General features: G+C 41.5%; 1 protein-coding gene and 1 pseudogene across 2 annotated transcripts in view; one reads left to right on the top strand and one right to left on the bottom strand.

Annotated features, from left to right (window-relative positions):
* The window catches only part of COL23A1 (collagen type XXIII alpha 1 chain), a 313,742-nt gene that overhangs the window by 165,773 nt on the left and 133,729 nt on the right, over window positions 1-14,240 (bottom strand). The window lies entirely within an intron of this gene.
* LOC309861110 (putative protein SSX6 pseudogene) lies at window positions 2,008-2,734 on the top strand (annotated as a pseudogene). The gene has a single exon. The product of its transcript is annotated as a putative protein SSX6 pseudogene (transcript).

Genomic DNA, 14,240 nt, shown 5'->3' with positions numbered 1-14,240 from the left:
TGGAGATGGGCAAAGAGAACTTTCTGGGAATGACGGAAAGGTTCCAAATAAAACTGGATTGTGGTAGTGGTGACGTAACTATGCAGACTTACTTGAAGTCATTTAACTGTATACCCTCAATGGGTGAGTTGTATGGTGTATAAGTTATAGTTGACCCTTAAACAATTTGGGGGTTGGGGGCCCTGACTCCCTCCCTGCAGTTGAAAATCCACATATAACTTTTGACTCACCCCACACTTAATACAAATAGCCTACTGTTAATGGGAAGTCTTACCGATCACAATTGGTGAACAACTGATTAACACATATTATTTGTGTTATGTGTATTATCTACCGCATTCTTACAATAAAAACGTAAGCCAGAGAAAAGAAAATGTCACTGGGAAAATCATAAGGAAGAGAAAATACATATATAGTATTTACTGACAAAAATCCGTGCTTACGTGGCCTCCTGCAGTTAAAACCCACGTTGCTCAAGGGTCAACTGCTTTAGGAAAAAAAAAAAAAACCCTCCCAGTGGCTCTCACAGAATAATGAACAGAATCCCTGCCTGCTAGGCAAAGCCCTCCACCCTATGCTGATCTGCCTTTCCAGGCCCCTGCCCCAGATCTGCATGCCCCACAGAATTCTCAGCTTTTCCTAAACTGTATACACGGCCTCTGTCTCTGGAACAACTCATTACCATGGTCAGGTTCTCCATCCGACCAACTCCTTCCCAATCTCTAAGACTCAGAGCAAATAACACTTTGTCTGAGAAGTCCACACCACCCCTGTGTAGTATTACACTTCCCAAAATATCCTTTTCTTTCTTGTTTTTTTTTTTAAGATTTTATGTATTTATTTGAAAAAGAGAGAGAGCACAAGCAGGGGGAGCAGCAGAGGGAGAGGAAGAAGCAGACTCCCTGCTGAGCAGGGAGCCCCATGTGGGGCTCCATCCCAAGACCCTGGGATCATGACCTGAGCCCAAGGCAGATACTTAACCAACTGAGCCACCCAGGTGCCCCACCAAAATATCCTTATTTGCTTACATATCCACCTCTCCCACCCCAGAGGTGTTTTTGTTTGTTTGTTGTTTTTTTTTTTAAAGATTTTATTTATTTGACAGACACATCACAAGTAGGCAGAGAGGCAGGCAGAGATAGAGAGGAGGAAGGAGGCTCCCTGCAGAATAGAAAACCCAATGCGGGGCTTGATCCCAGGACTCTGGGATCATGACCTGAGCCGAAGGCAGAGGCTTTAACCCACTGAACCACCCAAGCGCCCCAACCCAGCAGTGTTTTTAAAGTGGAAGCTCCTGGGTTGTAAAATCAACCAGCATTTTTAAGAAGTGGAATAAAAACAGAAGAAAAAATAGAATGCTCTATATATAGGAAACACATCGTTCCACGACACTACCGTTTCACGAGTCTATGGATATATATTATATGTGTACCAAGTTGCTTATGTCTTACTAGAGGTTGAGGCTTCAAAAGTCTGAAAAACACTTCAGTAGACAGGGTGTTCTTAGAGGCATGGGTTGTAGTGTGTTCCTCTCTGTATCCCTGTGCTCAGTATGGGCTTGGTACCCAGAGGCCACACAGTACAGTATCTGCTCAATGGAAGTCAGGTTTTGTGTACCTGTTATCCCCACCCTCCACTGCCACCCCGCAACGTGATTATGGGTCCCTGTGTGTCTCATTATTTTCTCCTCTCCTGCAATAGGTGCATAGTTTTGAAAAGCTGTTAGCCAACATTCTCCTATGGTTAGACTGGGCAGCAAACCCCAGCAAAAAGTGCAAATGATTGCTATCAATGCTGAGTTAGCAGAGGAAATACAAATGTCAAGTATATTTTTTTGAGACATCAAAATAATAATGGAATAGCAATAACTTCAGTCGAAATCTCCAGAGAGGACTGGCTACGTAATTCATGAGGTCGAGGGCAAAATAAAAAATGTGGAGTCCTGAGGTAAGCGCTCTCTCTGGACCATCTTGAACAGGTTAAAGATAGGCTAGTTAAAAAGACCTTTGGCCTTGTGGCTGGAGAGATTAGGCTACATCCTTTGGAGATCAAATTATTCCTGGCACCATGAATAAAGGCAGCTCCTTTGCGAAGAACTCCAAGGAGGATACCCAGAAATCAGAGAAGAAATGCAAGGCCTTCAAGGATATTTCCAAATACTTCTCTAAGGAAGAGTGGGCAAAGCTTGGATACTCAGATAAAATCACCTACGTGTACATGAAGAGAAACTATGACACCATGACTAGTCTAGGTCTCAGGGCCACTCTCCCAGCCTTCATGTGTCCTAAAAAACGAGCCATGCAATCCAACGGGCGTGATTCTGATGATGATCAGAACGAGAATCAGGATGAATCTTCTCAGGAAGCTTCTGATGCTCAAGAGAGAGAGAAAATGAAGATGATGCTCGAGAAAACAATAAAGGAAGAAAGTGATTCGGAACCAATAGCAATAACACCTGGCCCTGAGCAGGCTCAGAAAGAGCCGTGCCCCCCTGAAAAAGCGAGTACCTCTGATCAACAGAGTGAGAACATACCAGGATCCAGGAAATTGATGAGTAGCGTTTGGGCCTATAGACTGCGGGAAAGAAAGACCCTGATCGTGTATGAAGAGATCAGTGATCCCGAGGAAGATGACTAAATCTGGATGTGACAAGTGCCCATGATAAGGAGCAGAACCTGGTGGCCTTTCACGAACATGGGCACGGCTGTGAACTCCTAGCCATCAGGTGTATAGCGAGTAAAAGAGTTCACAATAGTGAAAAGTTAAGCACAATTTTTCTTACTATGTGCCAGATATTGTTAGATAATAGAGCTCTGTTAATAAGCAAGACATCTACTCAATGCATATTTCTTTCTGTGTATCCATGCACTTACTTTAGAAAACAAAGTATCGTGGGGGTATTCTCTTCCCAGAACAGCACAACCCTCCTCCCCTGATGTGATTGCTGGAGGGCAGCTCTGGGTGTTTGGTTCCACGTGTTTTTCTCTGCATTTACACACACGTGCGGTACCACTCTAAGTATCTCCCACCTGCTCTTTCCCACTGCCAGCACATCCTGGACAAGCACCCCTTATTTTGTTGCTGTCTAACAGGTGCCCCATGCTGCAAAACTCTCTTTCTTCATTTGTGTTGCCTCAGTTGTTGATAATTAATAAAAATTTACAAGTTTCAAAAAAAAATGTGGAGTCCCCCTTGTGCAAAAACTATTAAGAATTTAAGATGGGGACAGCAGCGCCGCTGACCCAAAGGAGGGACCCCTCTTGGTGTGGGGCGCATAGTGATCGCCTGTGAAGCCTGGCCTGGCCCCAGACACAAGGACAGAGACTGGGGTGCAGGAAAATTGAAAAGTTTCCACTGGTTCTTAAAGGATGGAGCCCATCCAGCCCAATATGATAACAGTGAGGAACAAAGCCCATCAGATGTCTGACAGGGGCCCCAAATCACCCATGACAGAAGGATCTGGGCTTCCCAAAAGCAACTGTGTACTCCACAGCCTGAAAATGACTGGGCTGAGGACCCATCAGTCAGTCTGTGCCTCAGTTTCTCTGCTCTGCACCTCCCCATTTAGCGAGGGCCTTATCTTTCAACCCAAGCCCCCACCTGATAGCCTGGCATTCTGGAACATCCCGGTTGATGCCAAGTCCAGTGGCCTCACCTGCATCTCCAGCCTGGCCCTTGCTTTCCCCTCTTATCCTTGGCCAAGATCCTCTCAATTAAGAGTCTGAACTTGGTCTCTCTACATCTTAGGAAACCCAGGGGTGGTGGTGGTGGTAGTGGTGTGTGTGGTCAAGAAAGATGAAGAGACAGGGATGCATGGGTGTCTCAGTTGGTTAAGTGTCTGCCCTCTGCTCAGATCAGGATCCCAGGGTTCTGGGATCAAGTCCCATGTCGGGCTCTTGCTCAGCAGAGAGCCTGCTTCTCCCTCTATCTTCTGCTCTCCCTGCTTGTGCTCTCTCTCCGACAAAGAAATAAATAAATTCTTAAGAAAGAAAGAAAGAAAGAAAGAAAGAAAGAAAGAAAGAAAGAAAGAAAGAAAGAAAGAAAGAAAGAAAGAAAAGAAAGAAAAGAAAGATGAAGAGACATACTGCAAGCACAAAAGTATAATGGAAGGTCCTCCATGAGGTCCTCCATGCTGCTAATTCCAGGAAGAAAACTGCCTTTGACTTGTTTGCAAATTTAGATGGGAACTTCTTTTTTTAAAAGACTGACCCTCAACTCCACATGACTTAAAATGTCACTTAAATCATTTGGAGCTTCTTGTGAGAAACTTTCTACCCCAGGCATGTCAAAAGCAATTTTCTTTTTAAATTATTTATTATTTTTTTAAAGAGTTTTAAGATTTTTAAAGTTTATTTGAAAGAGAGAGAGTGAGCGAGAGCACAAGCAGGGTGGAGAGACAGGGGGAGAGAGGGAGAAGCAGACTCCCTGCCGAGGAGGAGGGCTCAATCCTAGGACCCCCAGATCATGACCTGAGACTTCAGCTGAAGGCAGACACTCAACCAACTGAGCCACTGAGGTGCCCCCAAAGCAACTTTCTACAGTGAAGCCTTCCTCAATCCAGAATGATAGGCCTGAGCATTTCCCTTTGGAGAGCTGGGGTCAGGGTCCACAGCCCAGGGGTGGGGGTTTGGAGGATCAGGGGAACAGGAGAGCGCTTCTAGTTGACTTAGGGAATCATGAGACCCCTAACAGATCTGGCCCCATGGTGATTCGGCCTTGTTTAAAGCAACAAGAAGCCACTCTTTAAATAGAAAGCATCTTGCAGAGGCCCAATTTATAATATCAGAAGACAACAGCTCTGGCTGTCTCCTGGCACAAGGGTGCTCTGCCTGACTCCCAGCATCCCCTTCACCACAACCTCCTCATCCCATCCCCATCCCCTCAATGGTCGGCAGAGCTCCGTCGGAGAACCCCTAGTCTATTCTGCCCCCCTTTTGTCCTAGTTTACAAGCCAGGGAGACCCGCCATTGCCCCAAGCCGTCCCCTGTCTCCAGGCCATGGATGTTTCCAGCACCCCAGGCAGCTTCTCTGTTTCCTTCCAAAGATTCGAAGCAGGCTTGTGCATTTGTGTGGTCCCAGTGGGGTCTGGTGTGCGCCGTGGCATTCACTCGGGCCTGTGGGGCCTGCAGTCCTCTGCTGGAGGCAGCTCATCCACACCCCCACACCCCTATCCACCTACAGCGTTTCCCTGAAACCCATTAGAGTCACAGGAGCAGGGCCCATGTGAAAACACTTAACCATACGCCATTTCGGTTCCAGGCAGCAAACGAACCCCACATTTCAAGACAGCTGAAACAGGAAAGGTTTGAACACTCCACCAAACCAGCACCCAAATCCCGTGCTTTGGAAGGTGATTCAGCAGCCGGCATGCAGGGGCCAAATGCCCTGTGGCTACTTGCCTTCTCTTGGTTCAGATTCAGAAAGAGTTGTAAAAATTTAAACACAAAATTCTGTTTTTGTTTTTTTTTTAAGTGTGCTGTTCTAGGAGTTTTATGAGACATGCAGATTCTTTTCTTTTTTTTTCCTCTTACAATTATTTTATTTATTTGGTAGAGAGAGAGAGTGCACAAGCAGGGGGAGTAGCAGGCAGAGGGAGAGGGAGAAGCAGATTCCCTGCTGAGCAAGGAACCTGATGTGGGGCTCAAGCCCAGGACCCCGGAATCATGACCTGAGCTGAATGCAGATGCTTAACTGACTGAGCCCCGCAGGTCCCAGAGACATGTAGATTCTTATAACTTGTCATCAGTTCATGGGATAAAGGAAAACTCCCCCCAAAAGACCCCCAAAAGTCCTTCACACTATCCCCTTGCACTCAGACCAGCCCCCCACATCCAAGCCCCAACACCACTGATCCCCTTGCCATCACTAATTTTGCCTTTCCAGAATGTGATGTAAATGGAATCACACAGCAGTAAGTAACCTTTTGCAATCGATTTCCCTCCCTTAACGTCATACATTTAAGATTCATCCAAGTTGTTGTGTGCATTAATAGTGCATTCCTTTTGGGGTGCCTAGGTGGCTCCGTCGGTTAATCGTCCGACTCTTGATTTCAGCTCAGGTCATGATCTCAGGGTCGTGAGATCAATTTCTGATCAGGGTCTGCGCTTAAGATTAATTATTTCTCTCCCTCTCCCTCTGCCCCTCCTCCCCTCATGGGCATGTACTCTCTCTCTGGAAAAAAAAAAAAATCATTCCTTTTTCACTGCTGACTAACATTTCAACAAAATTCTTTATCCATTCACCCACTGAGAACATTTGGGTTTTTTCCCCCCAGCTTTTGGTGATTATGAATAATGCTATTAGGAACATTCATGTATAGGTTTTTTGTGTGAACATATGTTTTCATTTTTCTGGGAGAAACGCACAAGCGTTGGATAGCTTGGTCATTTGCTAAGAGTATGTTCACTTGTAAGAAACTGCCCCATGGTTTCCAGAGCAGCTAGACCATTATGCATTCTTGCCAGCAAAGCAGTCCACATCCTCGTCCCTGTTTGGCTTTGTTGGTATTTTTTTTAGCCACTTTGATATGTACATGATGGTACCTCACTATGATTTTAATTTGCATTTTCCTAACAACTCATGATGTTAAGGGTGTTTTCATGTGTTTATTTGCCATCCTCGTGTCCTCTTTGATGGAGAGACTTTTGCTCATTTTTTTACTGGATTGCTGCTTTCTCATTGTTGAATTCTGAAAATTCTTTGTATTTCTCAAATAAGCCCTTTGTTGGATTTATGATTTGTAAGTATTTTATCCAATGTGCATCTTGTCTTATTCTATCTGGGATGTCCCCACCAGAATAAAAGTTATACATTTATGTCCATCTTATTAATTTTTTAAAAATGAATTGTGCTTTCTGGTCATCATTTCTAAGAGCTCTTTTGCCTGATATGAAGATTTTTCTACTCTATATTCTTCTAAGAGTTTTATAGTTTTATATTTACATCTGATCCATTTTGATTTAATTATTTGGAGATGGTATGAGATTTGGGTTGAGGTTCACTTTTTTTTTTTTATATGGTTGGATATCCAACTGTTTTACCACCATTTATCGAAACTGCCGTCCTTTCTTCAGTGAATTACCTTAGTCAAAAATCAGTTGACTCTATTTGCTCAGGTATGTCCCTGGACTCTCTCTGCTGTTCCACTGACCAATATACTATCTACTTGCAAATATTATCCTGTCTTGACTTGTATAGTATGACACCTCCCACTTGGTTCCTCTTTTTCAAAACTGTTTTCACTATTCTAGTTCTTTGGCCTTTCCATATAAATATTAGAATAAGCTTGTTGACATCTACAAAGATCCTGCTTGGTGAGAGGGACTGCACTAAATCTATAGATCGATTTGGGGAGAGATGACATCTTAACTAGACTGTGTCTCGCAACTCATGAACCGAGCATGTCCCTGTTTGTTTAGTTTTCCTTTGATTTCTTTCATCAACATTTTGTACTTTTCCACACACAGATCCTATACATGTTCTATTTATGCCTAACTATCTCATTTAGAGGGAGTACTGTAAATGAGGCTGCTTGTTAAATTTGGGTTTCCAATTTTTTGTTGCTAGTGTATGGAAATACAACAGCTGTTTCTTTCTTTTTTTTTTTTAATTGATTTTGTATTTGTTATCTTGCTGACCTCATTTATTAATTCCAAGCCCTTTTTTTAATAGTCCCTTTGGATTTATTTTTATGTAGACAATCATATCATCTATCAAAAACAGTTTTATTTCTCCCTTTCCAACTGGAATGACTTCAATTTCTTCTTCCTCCTTTACATGTGTGCTAGAACTGCCAGTACAATATTGAGTAGGGATGCTCTCCCAAGGTTATCGGGATGTTTCACCCAATAGGTATGATGTTTGCTGCAGATTTTCATAAATGCTCTTTATCATACCTCCCCCCCCCCCCCGCCCCAATCCTTAGCCCCTAGAGACCAATGATCCATCACTACAGTTTTGCCTTTTCTGGAACGTCATGCAAACACAGTAATACTGGTGAAAAGTGTTCCTTTCTGTCTCTGACCATTCCTTTCTATTTCCCTTCTAGTTTGCTCAGAGCTCTTCCAGTGAATGGATGTTTAAACCTATCAAATGCTGTTTCAGCATCTACTGCTACGATCGCATGATTATTCTTACTTAGTTGTTCGTATGAGGGATTTCACTGATTGGGTTTTTAGTGCGTTGAACCAGTCTCACACGGCTGGAAAGTTTTAAGCATGACAGCTTTTACTTTCTACAGTGCATTAAAGCTGTTTCAATATTTAAATTTATGTTATCTCCCTATGAGGGTACAGACTGCCTTTTATTCAAACAACTCAGGTTCATCTCATGCCTTCTAAGTGCCAGGTATGGCTGAAGTTCACACACATCACCTTATTTAATTTTCACGTGGCACCTGGAGGTAGATATTACCATTCCATTTTATCATCAAGAAAACCAGAGATGGGAGATTAAGAGGCTTAGCTTACTCACATGTAGGTCTCCAAGCCCCGCACCCAGTATTCTCCCACTGGAACTACACCTCCAGTTCACCTGAGAACCCACCCCAAATTCAGCATGGTGACAGCACACAGCAGGAGGCCCAGGAACATTGACTCAGACCAATGATTATACAGCCCTGCACATGGACCAGCTGTAAAAAACAAAACAAAACAAAACCCTCTTGCTGCATTCAGCATTGTCTGAGCTTTTTTACACCTTATCCTAAGACGTTTACTAGCAAGCCCAACTTAAATAACCCAGCCTCAGGACAAGATATGGACGGAGCTGGTTTTTACCTACTGGCTCTCAATGAAAAGAGAAACTCCACTTAGACATGTTGCTGTTTTTCTATACTCTTTGCAGGTCATTCTGAAGACGGAGGATATCAAGCTGGTGAGGGATAGATGAATTGCAGCATGAGCAAACCCATCAGGCATACAACTCTTGAGGCCAGGTAGTGGGGAGTCCTGACGGCGCTATGGCTCCCTAAGGACAAATCACTACAAGTTAGCCTCCTTTTGTTCCTCAATAGTGCGGCAAGTATCATGGGCACAGTGTAGTCAGACATCTGGAATGAGGATTAACAAACAGGCAGGTGAGGGGCAACTGGGTGGCTCAGTCGTTAAGTGTCTGCCTTCCGCTAGGGTCTTGATCCTGGGGTCCTAGGATCGAGCCCCATATCAGGCTTCCTGCTCAGCAGAAAGCCTGATTCTCCCTCTCCCACTCCCCCTGCTTGTGTTCCCTCTCTTGCAGTCTCTCTCTCACCGTCAAATAGATAAAAAAAATAAAATAAAAGATCACTATGTAACATCAAATCTTCTCAAACTCTTCCAAAGTATGGAAGAGGAGGGAAATCTTAACTTCATTCTATGAGATTAGCATTATTCTGTAAAAAAAAAAAAAAGCCAGACAAAAACATCACAAGAAAACTATGAGCTTTATGAACATAGATGCAAAAATCCTCTATAAAATACTAGCAACATGAATCCAGTAGCACATTAAAAGGATTGTTCATCACAACCAACCTGGATTTGTACTGGGAATGGAAGGTTGGTTCAACATGGATAAAATCAATGAATGAACATATAGATAATAGAATGAAGGGGGTGTAAAACCCACTGGTATCTCAACTGATGTGGAAAAAGAGTATGACAAAATCCAACACCCTTTCATGATAAAACACTTAAATTCAGAATAGAAGGGAACTTCTTTAAAAGGATATACAGCATCTATGAAAAACCCATAGCTAACATCATCCTCAATGGTGAAAACCAGAAAGCTTTCCACCAAAGATCAGAAACAAGACAAGGATTCGAGGGGCACCTGGGTGGCTCAGTCATTAGGCGGCTGCCTTCGGCTCAGGTCATGATCTCAGGGTTCTGGAATCGAGCCCCTTATCGGGCTCCCTGCTTGGCGGGAGGCCTGCTTCTCCCGCTCCTCCTCCCCCTGCTTGTGTTCCCTCTCTCGCTGTCTCTCTCTGTCAAATACATAAATAAATAAATAATCTTAAAAAAAAAAAAAAAAGACAAGGATTCCTGCTTTTGCCACTTCCATACATAGGACTGGAAGTTCTAACCAAAATAACTAGGCAAGAAAAAAAAAGAACATCAAAACTAGAAGAGAAGAAGTAAAATTATTTCTATTCATAGATGACATGATTTTATATACAGAAAACCCTGACAGATACACACATACATACTCACAAAACATTAGAGCTGATAAATTTAGCAAAGTTGTAGATACAAGATCAACACCCAAAAATCAGTTGTATTTCTATACACTAGCAATGAAAAATCCAAAGAGGATTCCATTTACAGTACCATCAAAAAGAATAAAATACTGGGGTGCCTGGGTGGCTCAGTCAGTTAAGCATCTGACTGTTGATTTCAGCTCTGGTCTTGATCTCAGTGTGTGAGTTCAAGCCCCATGTTATGCTCCATGCTGGCTGTGGGCCTACTTATAAAAAGAAAAGAATAAGGTATTTAGGAATAAATTTAGCCAATGAAGTACAAGTCTTATACACTGAAAACTATAAAATATTATTAAAAGAAACCAAGAAGAACTAAGAAAATGAAAAGACATCCCATGTTCATAGATTGGAAAACTAAATAATGTGAAGATAATTATACTCCCTAAAGCAATCTACAGATTGCCTCTCAAAACCTCAATGGCCTTTTTTACAGATGGAAGCTATGATCCTAAAATTCACATGGAATTGCAAAAGATTCAAGATAGCTAAAACTGTCTTGAAAAATGAGTAACGAGTTGGAGGGCTCATACTACATAATTTCAAAATTTGCTACAAAGCTATAATAATCAAGCAATGTGGAACTGTCATAAGGACAGTCTTACAGATCAATGGAATAGAACTGGCAGTCCATAAATAAAGCCATATATCTATGGCTAATTGATTTTCAACAAGGATGCCAAGACCATTCAATGAAAAAAAAGTTTCTTCAATAAATGGTAGTGGGAGAATGGATACCCACACGCAAACTCTTACCTCACACCATACACAAACATTAACTCAAAAATGGTTCAAAGACCTAAATTTAAGACCTAAAATTGACGAAATTCTCTTAGAAGTGTTGGCAAGGATGTAGAATAAATTGGAACTCTCACACATGCTGCTGGGAATGTAAAATGGTTCAGCCACTTTGGCAGTTCCTCATAAAGTAAATACAGAATTACCGTATGATTCAGCAACTCCATTCCTCCCTTGAAAGCAGGTCCATCATTTGAAAACAGATATTCAAAAAATAATCATACACAAATGCTCAGAGCAGCTCTATTCATAGCAGCCAAAAAGTAGAACTAACCCAAATGTCCACTGGAGGATGAATGGATAAACAAACTGCGGTATATTCATACAATGGAATATTGTTTAGCCACAAAAGGAATGAAATTTGGGTACGTGCAATGACATAAATGAACCTTGCAAACATTATGCTACATAAAATAAGTCAGACACAGAATGCCACATACTATATGATTTCATTTATATGAAATATCCAGATTTGGCAAATGCATTGGGACAGAAAGCAGATTAGCAGTCGCAGGTGGCTGAAGGTGGTAGAGAATGGGAAGCGATTGCTTAAAAGTCATGGGATTTCTGCTTGGGGTAAAGAAAAAGCTCTGGAACTAGATAATAGTGATGGTTGCAAAATATGGAGAATACACTTATCGTCACCAAACCATACACTTTATATCAGTTTCAATGGTACATTGTATGTGATGTGCATTTTATCTCAATATAAGAAAAATGCAAACCAAAAAACCCGCAACTAATCAAGCAACTTACACTGTTTTTTCTACTGATTGCAAAACTTAATAAATGAACGTTTTATGCCAAAAAATAATAACCAAGACACAAATCACCTTAGCTGTTATAAGGACAAGGGGTGGAGCAGAAACCACAGTGGAGGTGGGCAGCTGTAGGAAGTACAGCAGAGAGGGACAGAAGGAATGGATTTGGGAAATGCTGGAAAATGATTCTGGACTCTGGCAAGGTAATCAGGGAAGGGAGAAGGATAGGTGGGCACATTTTCACCAGGTCAGTTCTAATACCCAAACTTTGTAGCTATACAGACCAGTGTCACTTACGAAGACAGGTCCCTAACATTTTCAATAAAATATCAGCAAATCCTATTGTGACACAGACTAAAAGAACACACAATGTCCAACTAGTATTTATTCTAGAATTGTAAGATAGGCTCAGTATTATAAAACTTGTTAATATAACTGAAAACATTAACAGTCAAACTCATTCATGTTAACCATCCTTCCCTTTTCCGCTGATAGAAAATATTTTGCTCCAATGATATGCTGTACTAAATTACTTTATACCCATGGGTCCACTTCAGAAATTTCCATTGTTTCATTGATTTGACTGTCTCATACTGGCAACATGTGGTTTTCATTTTCATTATCATAACATTATCATACATTTTAATATCTGATAGTCTAAGTCCCTCTTCTTTGAACTTTTTCTTCCTAAAATGTTCTTGAGGGATGCCTGGGTGGCTCAGTCATTAAGCATCTGCCTTCGGCTCAGGTCACGGGATCATGAGGGAGAGCCTGCTTCTCCCTCTTGCACTCTCTCTGCTTGTGTTCCCTCTTTTGCTGTGTTTCTCTCTGTCAAATAAATAAATAAATAAAGTTCTTGGCTGTGTTTTTTTTTTTTTTAAGATTTTATTTATGTATTTGAGAGAGAATGAGTGAGAGAGAGCACGAGAGAGGAGAAGGTCAGAGGGAGAAGCAGACTCCCCAGGGAGCTGGGAGCCTGATGCGGGACTCGACCCTGGAAGTCCGGGATCATGACCTGAGCCGAAGGCAGTCACTCAACCAACTGAGCCACCCAGGTGCCCAAGTTCTTGGCTGTTTTTATATTTTGATTTTCTTAGATCAAATTTAGAATCATCTGGTCAAATTCCCAAAATAACTCATCATGAGTTTTTAAAAAGATTTATTTACATGAGAGAGAGCACAAGCAGAGGGGAGAAACAGATGGAAAGGGAGAAGCAGTCTCCCCACTAAGCAGGGAGCCCTACAATGCACAGGGCTCAATCCCAGGACCCTGAGATCATGACCTGAGCTGAAGGTAGATACCTAACTTAACTGTCATCACAATTTTGATGAAAATTGTACAACATTCATAAATTGATTTGGAAAGAGTTGGCATCTAAAACAGTCAACCAGCCATCTCTATGACATCACCATTTAAGTTGGAAAAGAAAAGTAGATGAGAACCTACACTTACCATGTGACGAGATGGACAGAAAGTCAAAGATTTATATATAGATGATTTAACCTTGCAAATACTAAAGAAAATTAAGTGTAATGCTCGGAGTGTGGCAGACTTTGCCAAGGTATGACACCAAAGACAGGGGCCATGAAGGAGAAGATTAAAAAAAAAAAAGACACATACACGCACACACACACACAACCCCCCCAAACCAGAATAAATAAAATTTAAAAAGACTAGGCAATATGGTAAACAGTTTAAATATCTAAGGGAAATGAGAAAAAAGTAACAATTCACAAAGGAAGAATACAACTGTCTGATAAGCATATGAAAATGTCTCATTAATTTAATTACACGAACCCAGATAAGTTAAGAACTATAACTAAAATAGTAATAAGGTTGTTGTTTTACCTGAAAATTTCTCAATATATATGTCTTTTTTTAACATTATAACAAACACTCAATGCATGTCAAGGGGAGTTCTCACATACAGGAGCCTTAAAATTGCAAAGACGTAGTTTACAAATATCGTTATACAATATTATTTAAGATAGCAGAAAACTGAAAAGAATCCAAATTTCTAAAACTGGGGAATTTTATAGGAAAAAAAGTAAGTAAATAGTCCTAAAAAGATGTTCACATAGCATAAAACTATTATGTGAAAAATACTACCCCCCCCATTTTAAAAAGCAAAGAGAAAAAGGAAAAAAGAATGAAAGAACAGGAAATTATATATACATATTTTTTAAACTTGAGATAGGATACATACCAAAATATTGTCAGTGTTTATGGTATGAGGGCAAGATTATAGTAATTTTAGTTCTTTTTGGCTTCTCTAAGTTGTATACAAGTATGTATTACTTTTTCCAATAAGAATTTTAAAAATTGGGGCGCCTGGGTGGCTCGTGGGTTAAAGCCTCTGCTTTCGACTCAGGTCATGGTCCCAGGGTCCTGGGATCGAGCCCTGCATCAGGCTCTCTGCTCAGCGGGGAGCCTGCTTCACCCTACCCTCCGC

The sequence above is a fragment of the Mustela nivalis genome, assembly GCF_964662115.1.
Source record: "Mustela nivalis genome assembly, chromosome: 3".
In the NCBI taxonomy this organism is placed as follows: domain Eukaryota; kingdom Metazoa; phylum Chordata; class Mammalia; order Carnivora; family Mustelidae; genus Mustela; species Mustela nivalis.
The sequence above is the reverse complement of the archived record's forward strand: the minus strand, read 5'-3'. Positions and strand labels throughout refer to the sequence as shown.